Below are 16091 nucleotides of genomic sequence, written 5' to 3' on the forward strand. Positions count from 1 at the left end.
CTCTGGAAGTCCCCTTTGGTCCTGAAAGAGGCTTGCAGGATTCTGAAGAAAGAACTGCTAAAGAAAACAAGAATTATCAAACAATTCATTGACAGTCATAAAACAATTCAGAGAAAATTCTGGAATGCCCTGGCCACAGCCCTTCATTGAACCACTTGGGTCTTCTTTTTTTTATTTTTTTTTTTTTTTTCCAAAAGAAGAGCAGCAGCAGCAGGGGGTCTCTAGGACCCTTTTGTGGCCCTGGTCCTGGTGATCGGACCAGAGAACCCAGACCTGGCCCACAGAACGGTGGCCCTGGTCTGGGCAGGGAGCTCAAAACTCCCAAACCCAACACTGCACGGGGCGGTGGCCCCAGCCCAGGGAAATGAGCCAAACGGCCCAGAACCAGCCCGTGAGGCAGGCTCTGTGTTCTCACATCCTGGCAGGACCATGCTGCCAATGTCTTCAGAGCAGAAGTGACCAAACGCTTCCTCCCCCCAGCAGCTCCACTGGTGCACACCGGCAGCTGGGGAAGAGAAGCATTCTCAGGAATTTTCATCCCAGATCTGAGGGGGTCTTGTCCCCAGAGCAAGCGAGCAATGCTTGCTTTGCACTGTTTCTCTTGCTCCTGCAAGGCAAACGCCACTGCTCCTGCGTTTTGCCCCTTGGCACCACCCCCATCCCTTTTGGGCTGGGAACCAGAGACAGAATTTCCAGGACCCAACTCCCCCACAATGCTGGGGCACAAGGGGGAAGGCAGGCACCCCAGACCCAAGGGAGAAGCCACTGACCACACGCAAAATGACCCGAAAACACACTGAGTTTGAAAGCAGCCAGCCGAACTGCTGCTGTAGTCAGCTGGCGAGCCATGCCCCCTCCACGGAAGGACAGGCTGTTTGCAGGGTCCGATGCGAAGGACGGAGCTCCAGAAGGCAGCAGGACAGCTGGGATAGGTGGTGCAGGTGGCACGGGTGCCGGGATCGGCTCTTGAGACGGTCCCGTGGACTCAGCAGTGTTCTCGGTATGCTCTTGCACTGCAATTGGGTTGGCAGGAGGCAGCGGGACCGGCATGGGCGGCAGAATCGGCACGGGGTCGGCCTGCGCCGGCGCTGCCTGCACTGTTGCGAATTCAGTTGCTGGCTGCAATGCAGAGGGAGAAGGCACGGAGGCAGCTCCTGCAGCTACTGGGGACAGCAGCACAGCCCTGGGTAGCGGTGCTGGGGAACCGTTGTTGTCGATTGCATTGACTGGCAACATGGGCGAATTTGTGGCAGGCAGTGCTACCATGGTCGGGATGCCGGCAAACTCTGCTGGAAATGGCGAGGCCAGCCCGGACAGCGGCGAGGTCACGGGCGGAGCTGCGGGGACCGGCACCTCCCGCGGGACTGGCCGAGGCAGGATCGGGTCTGCGCCCTCCCGGAGTGGGGGGAGTGGAGAATGCCATGGCGGAGTGGGCGGGACCGGCCCAGAAAGCAGTGGGGCCGGCTCCCCAACCCCCCCAAGAGAAAGAGCGTGGGAGAAAGGCTGCGCACACTCCAAAGGCGCAGAAAAAAATTCTCGCTTAGCCATGGGCGATGCAGAGAGGCTGGGAATCAGCAGTTCGTCTTCTTCGAGAGGTTCCTCTTCTGCCATACCTGGTGGAAACAGGGCGCGGCTGCGACAGTCAGCCACGAGCCCCCCCACAGCCTCTCTTTGCTTCAAAACACGGAAGAGGGCTCCGAACACTGCATATGTTGTTGGGAGTTCAACAGCCCAGTCACTTGTCCGCTCAAAAGCAGACTTCATGAAATCCCGAAGATCTAAATCGAGGAAGTACACCACATCTGTAAAAAATCCATGGAATTTTGCTTATCTGAAAATCTCATAATAATATCTCTTCCACAAAATAATTCTGTCCTCGCGTCCCCACCTGTGCCAGAGGTTAATAATTTTCTCATCTGACGCAGAAAACCGAATCTGAGTTTTCGAAGGTACATTTTGCCAACTTTCCACCCACTTTCTGGTAAGGGCAGTAGTTTCAGGAAGGGAAGAGTTAACCTTGAGACAGTGTCCTTGACAGATCAGCTGTGCAGCTCTGCTGCTCTGTGGTCTCTGGACATGATGTCCGGGAAACTCCAAAAGACTCTTATATCTTCAACCCTGGGTGTGAACTCTGCCCATCTTCAGGGTCTTGGTTCTTCAGCTCTAGGCTGGACTCTGTGGTCACTTCTGGGGTGACCATCAATGCCACACGTTCAGAGGTCACCAATTGTTGGTAACTTCCCATGTGTGAAGACACGAGGCTCCATTTTCTCAGAAGGCTGATTTATTATCTTATTATATATATTATATTAAAATACATACTAAAAGAACAGAGAGAAAAGAATGATCAGAAGGCTTGAAAGAACAAGAATAGAATAGAATGCATAACAAAATCCTGTGACTGCTCACAGTCTTGACGCAGGTGGCAGTGATTGGTCATCAATTGAAAACAATCCACATGGACCAATGGAAGATGCACCTGTTGCATTCCACAGCAGCAGATAGTTATTGTTTACATTTCTTTCCTAGGCCCTCAGCGCCTCAGGAGGGGAAATATCCTAGCAAAGGATTTTTCATAAAATATCATGGTGACACATTCCTGGTTCTCTGAGGTCAGAAATCCCTAGCATTTCTGCTGCTCTCAGAAGTTTGCCACTGAGATGGGAGAGGCAAAGGATTCCCTGTGGCTTAGGGAAGGTGAGGGGCTGGATGGGCTTGTCCCCAACTGCCCTGGGTTTGCTCCTTTGGGTGGAATTAGAGCACAGTCACATTCCCATGTCGCCCTGGGATAAACCAGACCCTGCCCAGAGCAGAGGGATCACTGAATGTCTCACCCTCTCTAACGGTCTCAGCACCCCCTTCTGCCAGGAACACTCACCCAGTGGACGGAAGGAGACACATAAAGCAAAGGAAAAGGGGAAAAAAGGCTTCCTTAGAACTGTGGTAGCCCCATAAATTCTTGTGCATGAACACCAGAAGAAGAAAAGATGATTGGTAAAGTATTCTTTTGGGGCGAGGCAAAACCAGGGAATGAATGTGTATGAATGAGAGGCAGGCTGGTTATTCCAGACCTGAGAAGTGAGCGAGGGGTTTCCGAGAGCTGCGTTTCCAATCTTTCATGAGAAAGATGGCCAGTGAGGGCAGAAAGCAAGAGATAAAAGGAGAGAAAGAGACCCCCTGGGGTAACTGGGGTGGGGTCCCATGGAGGGGCTGGACCCCTTGGAAGAAGGGAGCTGAAGGTTTTCCTGGCACAATCCACTGGGAAAGCGGCACAATCCACTGGGAAAAAGTGGACTCCCTACAAAGTTGCCGGATTGAGGATATGCCCAAGAGCATCCGGGGTTGGACAATACTCCTGGATTGAGGGACGCCGAAGAAAATCCGGGGTTGGCCAATAACATTTTGAGACTTCACAATACCCGTGTGTGGATATTAACAAGTGACTTGAAAGTAAAAGGTACCTTGTTGTTGTCTAGTTGTGAGTGAAAATGAGTATGATAGTAAAGAAATAAAAGTGAGTGAGTGTGAATGAATGAAAGTATATGTGATATAGATTGTTGATTTAAAATTTAACTTTATTTTCTGGAGGAAGGTGGATTGTATTATACTAATGAAGGGGAAAGATTTCTGTGCTGTGAAGAGTGGGAGGTGTTCGAGGTGTCAGGGGAATGGTTTGGAGCAGGGACGTGTGGGTGATGCCCTAGGGAAATGAGACAGAGAACCAGAGAAAGGGGCTGGGACCCCCTCAAAATGTTGCCTCTCCCTCTCTCCAGTTTCTCTGTTCATGCCAGGAGCTCCAGTCTCCCTACCCGTATCAGCTTCTCTGCCTGTGTCAGGAACTCCAGCCGTTCCCACCCACTCCTGTCCCCACTGTGACTCTGGAGCCATCTGCTCCTGCTCCTACCTGGTTTCTTTGTTGATTCTGGCTTTCCTGCTGGCTTCCACTCCTAACTCTGTCCCTTTATTGGTTCCAGCCTGACTGCCGACCCCAGCTTGTGTCTCTGTGATTTCAGCTCCTGCTGTATCTATGGAGGGGCTCAGGAGGGGAGCAGAGCCCTCTCGTGGTCAGGGTGCCGGGAAGGGACTACATATGCCTGTTTCTGCTGCAGCGCGGAGAACGTCCTCACTTAGAGGGCGACTTGCAGGTGCTTCAGGGGGAGTGCTCTGTGAAGGAGTGGGAAGACCATGGGCTCTGTTTTCTGGGGGAAGAATGATGTCTGGAGCCTCTGATAACTTGGGAAGCAGGCCCCTAAGAGTAAGTATTGGAATTTGTGGTTGATTCTGGGGCAGAGAGAACTTGTGTGGTGGAGATTCCAGGTGGCTGTGAGTCACTGGTCCCACTAGGGCAGGATCTGCCCTTGGCGGGGCCGCTGCAGTGCAGTGGTGGCAGCGGGGCAAGGGCAAGGGACAGCGTTGAAAGCACTGCTGTGAAAAGAGGGAGAAGGTCCAGTGTGAACAATAAGACCAAGGCAGAGGTAGTCTTAATCTCTTGCTAGTTCTCCAAACCTTGCAAAGTTGTTCAATTTTTTTGCTCTCTCAAAGCAAGATTATTTTTTTTCTTTCTGTTTCTTCTTTCCTTTTTTCCCTCACTGTTAGGAGTAGGGGCTTTTGTTCTGGAAACTTGTTAGGGGAATGGGTCTGTGATGCTAAAACAGTTAGACATTGCCCAGAGGGTAAAAAGCAATAGATGTGATTCATTTTGTGTCAAAATTGGCCTGGCCTTTCTTGTTTAACTAACTGTATCTCACAGAAAGAAGAATTTGCCTCTGAAGCTGTTAGCACTGGATACAAGAAGAAGAGGCTGCTGTGGAAAAAAGCTTTTTGCTAAACCCAGAGTGTTTTGGGGAATGCTGGCATAGTATTGTATTCCTTTTGCCACTGTCCCTATGCTATTAAGAAGTCCTTTTCAGGTACTACTGAAGCAGCAATCTGACCAGGGAAAGAGGGTGGATTCATGCCAGCAGAATCAAAGAACCTGTGAAGGAACCTCAGGAATGGACTATTGAATCGTTAAAACTGAAAATCACAGACAAAGACTCTCTAACAAAGTTAGAAAGTGGTATGTTTATTATGCCAGTGGGTGGCATGGGGGGGAGGGGGGAGTAATTCCTGAAATGCGTGACCACATTGCACAAGGATTTTTGCTTTCCATTTATTCCCAGGTGCCCCAGGTACCTTACCTCTGGCTCTGTGAACTGCAGTTTAGATGTCAACACCTTAAATCCTTTTTCCTCTAAGAAGTTCAGCAATGCTATTGTACAATCCCTTACTGTCTTTTCCTCAGGACCTGCCACCAACAAGTCATCTACATATTGCAACAACTTAGTTCCCTCAGTCAGCACAAACTGACTTAGCAGTTGCTCAAGTGCCTGTTCAAATAAGTTTGGAGAATCAACAAATCCCTGAGGCAACAGAGCCTATCTAAGCTGTTGTTTTCTGTTTGTCTCCGGGCCCTCCCACTGAAACGCAAAGAAATCCTGACTTTCTTTTTCTAATGGGCAAGTCCAAAAAGCGCCCTTCAAATCTATCACACTATACCATGTGTTCTCAGGAGAAATGTTGTTCAGCAGGGTATATGGATTAGGTACAGTGGGAAAAAACATCTCTGTCCTGCTGATTACAGCCCTCAGATCCTGAACCAACCTGTAGCTGCCGTCTGTCTTCTTTACTGCCAGGATAGGAGTATTATATCTAGACATACATGGTTCCAAAGTCCCTTTTCTTATTAATTCCTCTATTACTGGTTTCAGCCCTTTCTTACCTTCCAGAGGGATAGGGTATTGCTGGATCCTGATGGGGTCTTCTGGTCTTTCTATGCAAATTGGTTCCATTTCCAACCTTCCCACCTCCCCCTTTGTATACCACACTTTTGGATCTATTTTATCGTCATCTTCAGGTGTTAACTTATATAAACTTACCATAAGCTGGGATTCCTGGGCAATTAAGCTTATTCCTAAAGCTACCATTAGATCTCTCCCCAGCAAATTATAATCTGCCTCTTCTACCAGCAGTATATTCCCTAAGCAAATTTTATTTTCAGATTCTACTTCAACATTTTTAATTACTGGTACTTTAAAATGCTCCCTCTTTGTCCCAGTTACCATCATAGAATCATTGCTTGTTGTACATCCAAGTGGTAGCTGCTGAACAGTGCTCTGTTCATCTCCTGAATCCACAAGAAATATCAATTCCTGTTTCTGGGGTCCAGTTTTCAATTTTATCAAGGGGTCTTTAGGTGTTACTGAGCCCAAATTAAAAAGCTCCTGACACCTCTAATCCTCCTCAAAAATCCTCTCATCCTTCAATCTTTTTCTACGTTCTCTTTTAAAGTGACCTTTTTGCTTGCAATAAAAGCACTCTGGGATACTCTTTTGGGTATTAGGGTACCTTTTCTGGGGAGGGTTTGGCTTCCTTGGGGGTTGGTGTGTCTGTAGGGGTTTCTTTGATTCCCTAGTCTGTTCTTGTTTCTGAGCTTCCTGAACCGCCACCACCAAAACCTTTGCTTGTGCCTTTTGTTGTTCACCATTCCTTCTCATATCAACCCATTGCACCTCCTGAAGTAAGTCCTGCAATGGTTTTTCCTGCCAGCTCTCTATTTTTTCTAATTTCTTCCAGATGTCCTCCCACAATTTGGCAACAAATTGTGTTTCTAGCAAAATCACCCTGACTGGAGAGTCAGGGTCCATTCCAGAGTACATCTGGAGGCTTTTCCTTAACCTTTCAAGCCATTCAGTGGGAGTCTCATCCTTCCTCTGGCATTCCCCTAATGCTTTGCTGATATTCGGCCCCTTTGGTACAGCCCCCCGCACCCCCTGAATCACCATATTCCGTAGTTCTATAATTTTCGCTCTCCCGTCCTCCATCTGAGCATTTCATGATGGCCCCTGATCCAGCCATTTCTGGTCACCCTGCCCCCCTTGGGGATTTCTGTGCTCCCAATCCTTTATTGCCTGATCAAATCCTGCTCTTCCGTGTTGAACAATGTACTCAGAATAGCCTGTATGTCATCATATGAATATATACTATTTCCCAAAAATTCGTCCAGTCTCTCTGCCACTCCCAGTGGGTCATCCATAAGCTTCCCCATTTGCTTTTTGAAAGCCCTTACTTCTCCAGTGTTATCGGGACATTTACATATCCAATAATGCCGGGTACCATGGGTACTTCCCAAAAAGGAAAAAGGTTTTGTTTGTCCCCCTCATCTTCACTATTGTCCATGTTTACCTTCTTTGTCTTACCCCTTGTTCTGCTTGCCGGAAGAGAGCTGGTTTCTCTGGTGGGGATGACTTGCTGTTCGTTTCCTCCTAGTGGTGGTGGCTGTGTGTGACTTTGTGTGTGTTGTGATCCTGAGGCTTGTCCTGTTATGGATGAGCCCTCTGGAAATTGCACAGACACTGAGGATGCCTGAGCTTGTTCAGGTTGTTGTTGAGGATCTGCAGGTGGGGGTAAAGGGGCTGATGCCTGTACTGGCTGAGGTGGAGGATATGGGGGTGGGAGGTTATCTAAAGGTTCCCAGGTTTCTGTCTGAATTGTGTTCCCCTTATAGGTTTTGACAGGGTATAACCCTGTGCTTGCTTGCTCCCACAACCTCGCGTAGCCTTTTTCCTCGATATTAGGTGAATATACATCATACATATAATCATGTAGGGCCTGACAAGCCCTTTTTTCCAAAGTACCAAACACTGGCCAGACCACATGCCTCCTGATCTCCTTCCTCTGCACACTTCCACACAATAAATGTGTCATTTTCTCCTTCGATCTACTTTGTCTCTCAGGACATTCTTCCCATCGCTCTAGTATCCACCCCAATGGACTGTTTCTTGGGATTTCTATTTCAGGTGATTTTTTGCTGTTATGAATAAGGGGGTAATTCGTGCTGGAAATGTAAGATTATTAATGTAATATAAAATAAAGCTTTAAGATCATGCCAGCAAAGGGGGAGGGTGATTCCCACACAGCACAGCTTGCAGCTGAGGAGGCATCATTAATATACGAAGAAAACCTAGCCCACACAGGAGATGGGTACTCCCCGATGGCATGAACAAGAAAATACCCAACAATGATGGCTCATGTAGATGTCCAATTCAGATAGACAGGACGATCAAGGACATACATCTGAATGAAGGATTCCGGGAACTGGAGACAGATACACATCAATTCCCGGACCTGGCTTTGTCCAGCACAGGACAGAGAATAGACACTGCATGAATATGAAGGACTCCAGGATGGGACAAAGTGACTCTGCCATGGGCAAGAAAAAGAGTATAAAAATTGAACTCTGCCAGGCCTCGGTAGTGAACAGGGGGATTCGGTACGATAGAAGCCGGATCACCCAAAAATTCACCCAAAAAGTAGTCAGCACTACTTTTTGACTGTTGGCAGTTGGGACTGTATATTGGTTGTGAATAAATTTAATTTTTATTTTTGATCTAATTGGCTGTATCAGTTTTTGCTTATAACATTAACTTTTTCTTTCTCATGCCTCTCCTGGTTTCCTGATATTTCTTCAGATTTCTGCTTTTTCTTTGTCCCATTTTTCTTGTATCACTCATGATACCCTGCTTACCTTGATCTTCCTCCAAACTCCAAACTGGAACGCCAAGGGTTTACCTGTATTAAGTCTTAATTCTACTTGTTTTACCAGCCTATTGATCTTACAGTGAACCATCCTCTGGGTTTTTGGCTGGTGAGGACCTCTCTGTAATTTTTTTTTTTCTTCTCCCTGGACTTACTCAAGTCCTGGATCCAAAAAGTTTCCCAATTCTCAGACTCTGGAGAACGTTCCCTTCCCTTTTTGGACCCTCCCATGATTGATTCCATAAACTTCCCCTGAGTTACAGGCTTTACGTGTGAGACAAGTTCGTTTGCTTCCCTCATGCCCGACTTCCTCCCTCGAGGCATAGGGGAACTGCGGTCTTGGGATCTGCACTCACTCCGTGATAATATCAAGTCTCACAAACACGCTCAGTCACACCTCACTCAACCACACAATACTTAGGATTCTTTTTCCAATGTGGATTCTTCATACATGTTGATTTTACAAGTGAAAAATTTATCCATGGTTTCCGGAGAATTTCTCTGAGTGCCTGAGAGCTTTAACAGGCCCATTTTTATCCCTTCCTCAGTTGTGGCTTTGATTTTTGGTTCTGAATTTGATTGGTTTTGCAGGATTTCCTGATCCAATCAGGCTGCTGAATACAGCGGGGCATCCTCTGACTGGAGGACAGGGTGCTCCAGACCTCCGAATCAGATCACGTTGGGCAAAGTCACCAAGATTGTCATAGGCAACAACCAGATAAGGCCAAATCAATAATTTGAGAAAGCCAGATTAAAATTTAAATCAGATAGATTTTATTTCACAAATTAAAATACAATCCTTGCCAGCCACAATCAAAGGGACAGTGCCGAGCCCGAGACTCGACACTGGCTGAACACAGATCTGACTCCCTTTCGCATCAGATCTACCAAGTTCACGAAGTCTGTCTGGTGAGCCACGGTTATATACTGTTTTTCTTGCCCGGAGTGATGTTTCCTTTGTTTCTTTCTCTTTTCCCAAATATTCACGCGGTTCTCATCCCTTGTCCCATGTTGGAAGACTTTTATCCTCGAGTAGACAGAACTGCGTCTGGGGAAGGATTTGAATATTCATGCGGTCCTCTGTCCTCCATCTGGTGTCGGAGAAATTCTGCCTCCTGCTCGGATAAAGCTGCCTTGGGAAAAACAATGTTGCATCTGGGAACAGATGAATGTAAAGTCCGAGTTACAGGAACTGGGTATTCACATGCTAGTCCAGGGCAGTCTTTGGTTATCTGTGGTCGTTTTTGGCCAATGATGGCTATTCCGAGACTCGTTCAGAGTTTCTGCAGGAGCTAATCCCTTTACTTGCTAATTTGGACTTCTATTCAGTGAACATCTGTGTGTGTTACAATCTAGTGAGGTAATCGATTTCCCAGCCCCTGTGTAAGATTTCTAAAACCTGGGTGCTTTCTTTAAGGTACATTCTAAAAGCATGATTTGATATATATTTCTATAATTACGAACATATTTATCATATTTTTATGAGCATTAATTTAATACATTTATCACAATGCCAATACTGGACATGCTAGCTGGGTTATATGTCAATGTTTAAATTGTGGGAAGAATTGTATTGTAGTTCACAAAATTGACCCTCTTATTGCAGGAAGTGTCGAGTACCAAATATATCCCCTATCCAGACAGTACTCAAAACAACTGAAGTAATAACTTTGCTTTGTGGATGGGAATTATTAGTGCCCGTTGAATGGGAGATACCTGAGGAATGATGGTGTCTTAGGTTGATAAGGAAGTGACTTTTTTGGGAAGTTGTATTCAAACTAATCAGTGTTTAAATATTAGCATTTGGTATAGCTACTGGAGACCTGGATACACTTCTGAGAACACAGGGGGTTAAAAGCAGAGAACTCCCAGGGGAACTCTCTCTTGGATCCAGTTGCTGAAAGAAGTCAGGCCTCCCCTGCCCAGCTGTGGGCTGGGCTGGGTCGGGAAGGGAAGCCATGTGGTCTGGGCTGAGGTAAGCTGGAACCCCTGTAGGGCAGAGGGTTGGAGGAACAGTAAAAGGCATTGAGCAGCCCCCCCGGGTAGGGGGAAGAGAGAGAGGGAGAGAGAGAGAGAGAGAGACAGAGAGAGAGAGAGAGACAGAGAGAGAGAGAGAGAGAGACAGAGAGAGAGAGAGAGACAGAGAGAGAGAGAGAGAGAGAGAGAGAGAGAGGAAGAAAGAGAGAGAGAGAGAGAGAGAGAGGAAGAAAGCTTGTGCTTATGCCACTTTAAAATTTGGTATCATGTACTGGCAGCACAGCTGAGAAGGAGAAGGGGGGTGCAGTGAGAAGGTGCCTGGCTGCAGTAAGAGTTCTGGGCAGGGAGAGGCTGAGATTTTCTTTCCTTGGATCATGGAAACTTTGAAAATACTGATTTTCTTGGATCTAAATAAGAAGAAAGATAGAAATGAAATAGAAGGAAATGAACAAGTGTGATGAAAGTTCATACAAGTAAAAGATATCCAAAAAAGTTAAAAAGAATTCTAGGTGGAAGGAAATAATAGAGTGAGTTTGGCTGGAGTCTTTTTTTTTTGTATAGCTATAGAACAGAACTATTTTTTTTTTCTGTAACACAAACACTGCATTTGAAGGGGGGCAATGGCTTGGAGCCAAGAGAGTGTGGTAATGTTATGTAAAAGAATGCGTAAGCAAAGACAGATAAGGAGGGTGTGCTAGTGCCCTCTGTCTTCAGTAAAGAAGATGATCTCTGTTCTCAAAACCCTTTGGCCCCAGGGGGTGAATTTGACAAAGAGTGGTGTCCCGAAAGTGAGAGACTGTTGCTTTTTTGAAACTGAGCAAAACATTCTTAAAAGGGGAACCCTAGAAGCAGCTCTGGTCCATCACAGTAGTGAAAGCACCAGACATAGAAAGAAGTCACAAAGGCAAATCTTCTCTGGGTGGAGCCACATGTGACATGGAAACACAAAATTTCAATTGTGTTTCCTGGGGAAGCCTATAGTACAAAAAAGACTCCTCTCTCCTTGGTGAACTGAAAGTTGATTATCTGAGCAGTAGTAACTCAACTGAGAATCTAAAGTTTTATTTCATTCTATGGTAAAAATTAGAAAGAGGAGGAGGAGTGTTTTTAAAAGGTTTTCATTCTGAGTTCTGTGCGTGTTCCTTTCTACATATTTTTCCCCTTTATTCCTAAACTAGAGCCTGTTTGTCTCTATTTCTAGTCACATCTCACAGCAGCCATTAAAAAAAAAAAAAAATTTTCATAGGAGCACTGGCATTGTGCCAGAGTCAAACCATGACAGGTGGGAAACTACAGTTAAGGAGTGTCAAAAACTGTTTGCCTGGAAATTAGCAAAAAGGAAGTTACAAGGATATAGAAAGCAAGCCTAGGATGGCTGCTGTACTTGCCACTGAGAAGATCACATACACCTGCTATTGGTAGCAACCCCACAGGCAAGCAAGGTGGGGGTATAAGCCATACCAAAACTCTGTTTTTCCTTTTTCTGTTGCTCATTTGTTTTCTTTCCACTTTCGGGATACCAGCAAGATTGTGTCACAAATGCTACCAAAAGCACTAAATAGAAAGAAACTGTTATGAGTAGTTGACCTTAGGGATATAGTCCAAGATCTGGTAAAAGAACAATTAGTAAACAAAAAGGTAAAACCAGCACAGCAATCTAACTGCATTGGCCCTAAATTGCTGAATTGTATTATAAGACAAGCAGTTACAGAGATGATAACAAAGCTGCTCAGGCATTGGAATTAATATCAAGTCAGGAAAGCCAACCAAAAACTGTATTGTATCAGAATAGTTTGGCTTCAGACAATTTATTGGCTGAAGAAGGGGGTGTTAGTGGAAAGTTTATAATATATCAGATTGTTGAAATTAGGTGACAATGGGGATGTCATCCTGGAAAAAGCAAAAGATATCAGAAAAACAATCCAGATGCCATCCAAAGTTGGGAAACAATGTTAAAAACTAGCTGGTGGGGTAAAGTATTGGGGGATAGATTGGTGGAAGAAATTAGGCTTCTTCCTTTTATGTGTTACAACTGGTTTGATATTTCTTCCTTGTTTAATCCCCTGTTTTATTGGACTAATTACCAGCATAGTCCAAAGAATGCAAGTGGACAAGAAATATTGCTAAGCCAAATGATTTATAAAGACTAAGAGGAGGGATTGTTATAAATACATGTTATAATATTAGTTTTTTGCAAATATTAAAATGGATTTTATATGTAGTGTTAAAGTAATTTTGTTATAAAGATGTAGTTTTTATTTCTGTTGTTAATTAAGCTTAGACATAGTAGTGAAATAGCTGACAGAAGTATGCTTCTGTTAAAATGCCTGCTTGGATGGGATTACATCCAATGAACATATAATGAAGACACCTGCTACAGATCTGCCAACTATCAGCACTCACTGTCTGAAGACAATGTGGGCTGGGGCCAAAACTGAAGATGATGATAAAAAAGGACTAAAACCACAACCAAGGAATCTGCATGCTCTAAAAAGGTGGATCCAACGAGAAGCCATGCTAAACAGTTCTTGGAACATGTAAACTAGTTTGGGGAAAACTTTGCTATGCATAAGGGTCTATGAATATGCAACAGGCTGATATAAGGGAAAAGGTATTTAAGGGGTATCCATGAAGGTAAAAGGGTGCTCTTGGCTGAGTGCCAAGATGTGCCTGGCCCTAATAACCCTTGCTCCATGGCCCTTGTCTCCCATTATTCTTTATTAAACTTTTTACATTTTCACAGGAGAGTGAACGTGTTTTTCACACACGTGCACAGCTTGATCCAAGAGCCCGGCGAGTAACAGCTCCACACATATCTTGGCAATCAGTGGCAAAACAAACCAAACTGTTTTTCTCCTGCCTGTAGCTCTGTGCAGGGACCATTAGAAGGGAAAACACAGCCCTTGTGCTGGAGCTGAGCTGGAGACCTGGTCTGCCAAGCACTATTGAACTCCATCCAGCCTGTTTTCTGCTCGTCTGATTGACGTCTAGGGCCCTGTACAGAACACTGACAGCCTGGTCTGGCCCCCAGAGAAGGAAAAGTAGTCCCTGGAGAAGTTGTACCAGGTGATGCTGCTACTGGAGACACCAAGGACAACCTCAAGGATGACAATCTCTTCCTTAACCAGACCACTGGCAAGCTGAAGACTGACTTCACTTCTGGCACCTTCTTCAAAGACACACTTCACACCCAATTTGCAGGTGAATCCACACACAGGGGCATGTTCCCAGATCTGGGCATGGCACAGCCTGGCTGGGCATCAAAAGTTCCCCCCTTTCCTGGTGCAGTCGGCTGCCAAGCTGCTTTTTGCACTGGCTCCTTTGGTTTGCAGGTGAGGAAGGGCTTGGGCTACTCCATTCTGCTTGTCCCTGGCTGCACAACAGCAATGTCTCAGGGGTGCTGTGGGAGGTTACTGTGTCCTTCAGAGCTGCTCTGCAGCTCTCAGCTGTTCTCACTGTTATGTTGCCACTCTTTTTGCCTTGTCCCTCCAGCAGGATGAACTCTATGACTGCTCTTTACCCTCTCTACTCTTCCCAGACCACCCCCCTACCTCAGTGAGATTCAGGCTAAAGCTGATTTGTCTCCTGTGGTCCAGCAGTGCCATCCCCTCTGTAGGGAGTTCCAGCCCCAGAGCCCAGTGCATAGCAGTGTGGGCTGGAGCAGCTGAGCTTCACCCCTGGCTTGGCTGTTTGTGGGAATTAAATCCTGCCTGTGTGCAGTTCTCACTGCAGGATGGCTCCAAGGCAGAGCCCAGCCCATCTCCTGCTGCATCCCCTGCAGCCTGGGGCAGAGGATGGTCCCAGAGCAGCTGCCAGAACTGAGGTTCCTGGGGAGCATCCAGAGCTGTGTCTCCAGGCAGCATTTGGAATGGTTGTGTTCTCATCTCCTGAAGCTTGTGGGGAGAACAACCTGTGCTGCTAGGCCAGCACTGCCCCTCTGCGCAGGAACAAGGCTGAAGGGCTTTCCCATCCCAGAGGAGGCAGTGCCGTGCCTTGACATCCCCATTGCACTTCCTTATCCAAGGCAGATGGGTCTTTCTGTGCAAGGGCCTCTTGGATGTCTCTGGATCCACGGATAGGGAACAAACATGGAGATGGAAAGTATCACACAAAGCATCTGCACTCTCCATCCTTTCTATTCAAAAATCATCTCTGCATATTCCATGTAGAGATCTGTGAAAAATCTATGGAGGGACAGGGATTTCCCACACACCTCTAACTCTTGCAGCACTTCCCTGATGAGAGGTGACCAGTGGATTTTTTTTTCCAGCTCTGTGTACAGAATAGCTGTCCAAGAGCTGAAGGGAGCAGCATTTATAAACAGTTTCAAGATTTCTAGGCAGGAAAGTGAGCTGATGGCCATTCCTGGAACTTGCAGTGTTCATCAGGAGGGAGGGCTGGTTCTTTAGGAATAAGGAACAATGGAGACAGAAGAATTTGGAAAAATCCCAGCTCTCCGTGGATTTGTGCAAAGAGGGAAGCAGCAGAAACACTTTGTGCCTGTTTTTGTGGACACAAGGTCCAAGGAGCTGCAGTAGCAGAGGGCAACAAGGCTAGTGGCAGGTGAAGTCCTGTTTCATGACATCCCAGAGTGGCACAGGACAAAGCTCCAAGCACCCACAGTCACACTGATGAAGTCTTTGCGATGCTGCACATCCTCTAAGAAAAGCTGCTGTCCCACAGTCTGTTGGAAAGACTTCAGGCCTAAGTTTCAAACTGCAATATTTTTACACTCAAGAGCATTCATGCTAGAGGTAAATGGGAGTGGCTAAGAGCAACTAGAATTATGTTGCAATCTGCTGAGAGCAACTGGAAGTGAGTGGAAACACTGGGGGCAACTGGGATATACTGGGAGAGGTTGGGAATAACTGAGACCATAAAGCAACCTTAAGGGGAGTTACTGGAATAATGCTGGGAGAATCTGGGAGTGACTGGAAGCATACTGGGTTATTGGGAGCAACTGGGACCATGCTGGGAACAAATGGCATCATATTGAGAGTGACCATGTTCATACTGGAATCATACTGGGAGGGACTGCAACCATAGTAGGATTAATCATACTGGAGGTGACTGGAACTATGTTAGGAGTGAATAAGAACCCCTGGGACCATGCTGGGATCACAGTGGTATCATACTTGGAGTGACTGGGATCATAGTGGGAATTACTGGGACCATACTGGGAGTGACTGGGAACCATTCTGGGAGTGACCTGAGCCCTCTCTGTGTGGAATTGGTGAACTGGCTCAGCTGGGCTCGGGGTTGTTCCACCCCAGGGCTGCCCTGGATCTCGCTGCTGCCCCAGCCCCACAGAAACAAGGGACACAGGAGACAGGGAGCCTGGAACAGACAGGGGACATGGCATGGCCGAGGGCCACTAGTCTCTGGCAGTTTGGGCTGTTGAGCGCAGTCTGTTGCCCTTGGGGTCCCAGAAAAGGCAAAATGATACACAAAAATAATCTTAATAAAACTCCTTTCCTCCACCTCTCCCTCCTCCCAGGCTTTACTGTACCCCCAACTCGGTCCCTCCTCCCCACCGC

This window comes from Passer montanus, unplaced genomic scaffold (assembly GCF_014805655.1).
Source record: "Passer montanus isolate IOZ18808 unplaced genomic scaffold, ASM1480565v1 scaffold358, whole genome shotgun sequence".
In the NCBI taxonomy this organism is placed as follows: Eukaryota; Metazoa; Chordata; class Aves; order Passeriformes; family Passeridae; genus Passer; species Passer montanus.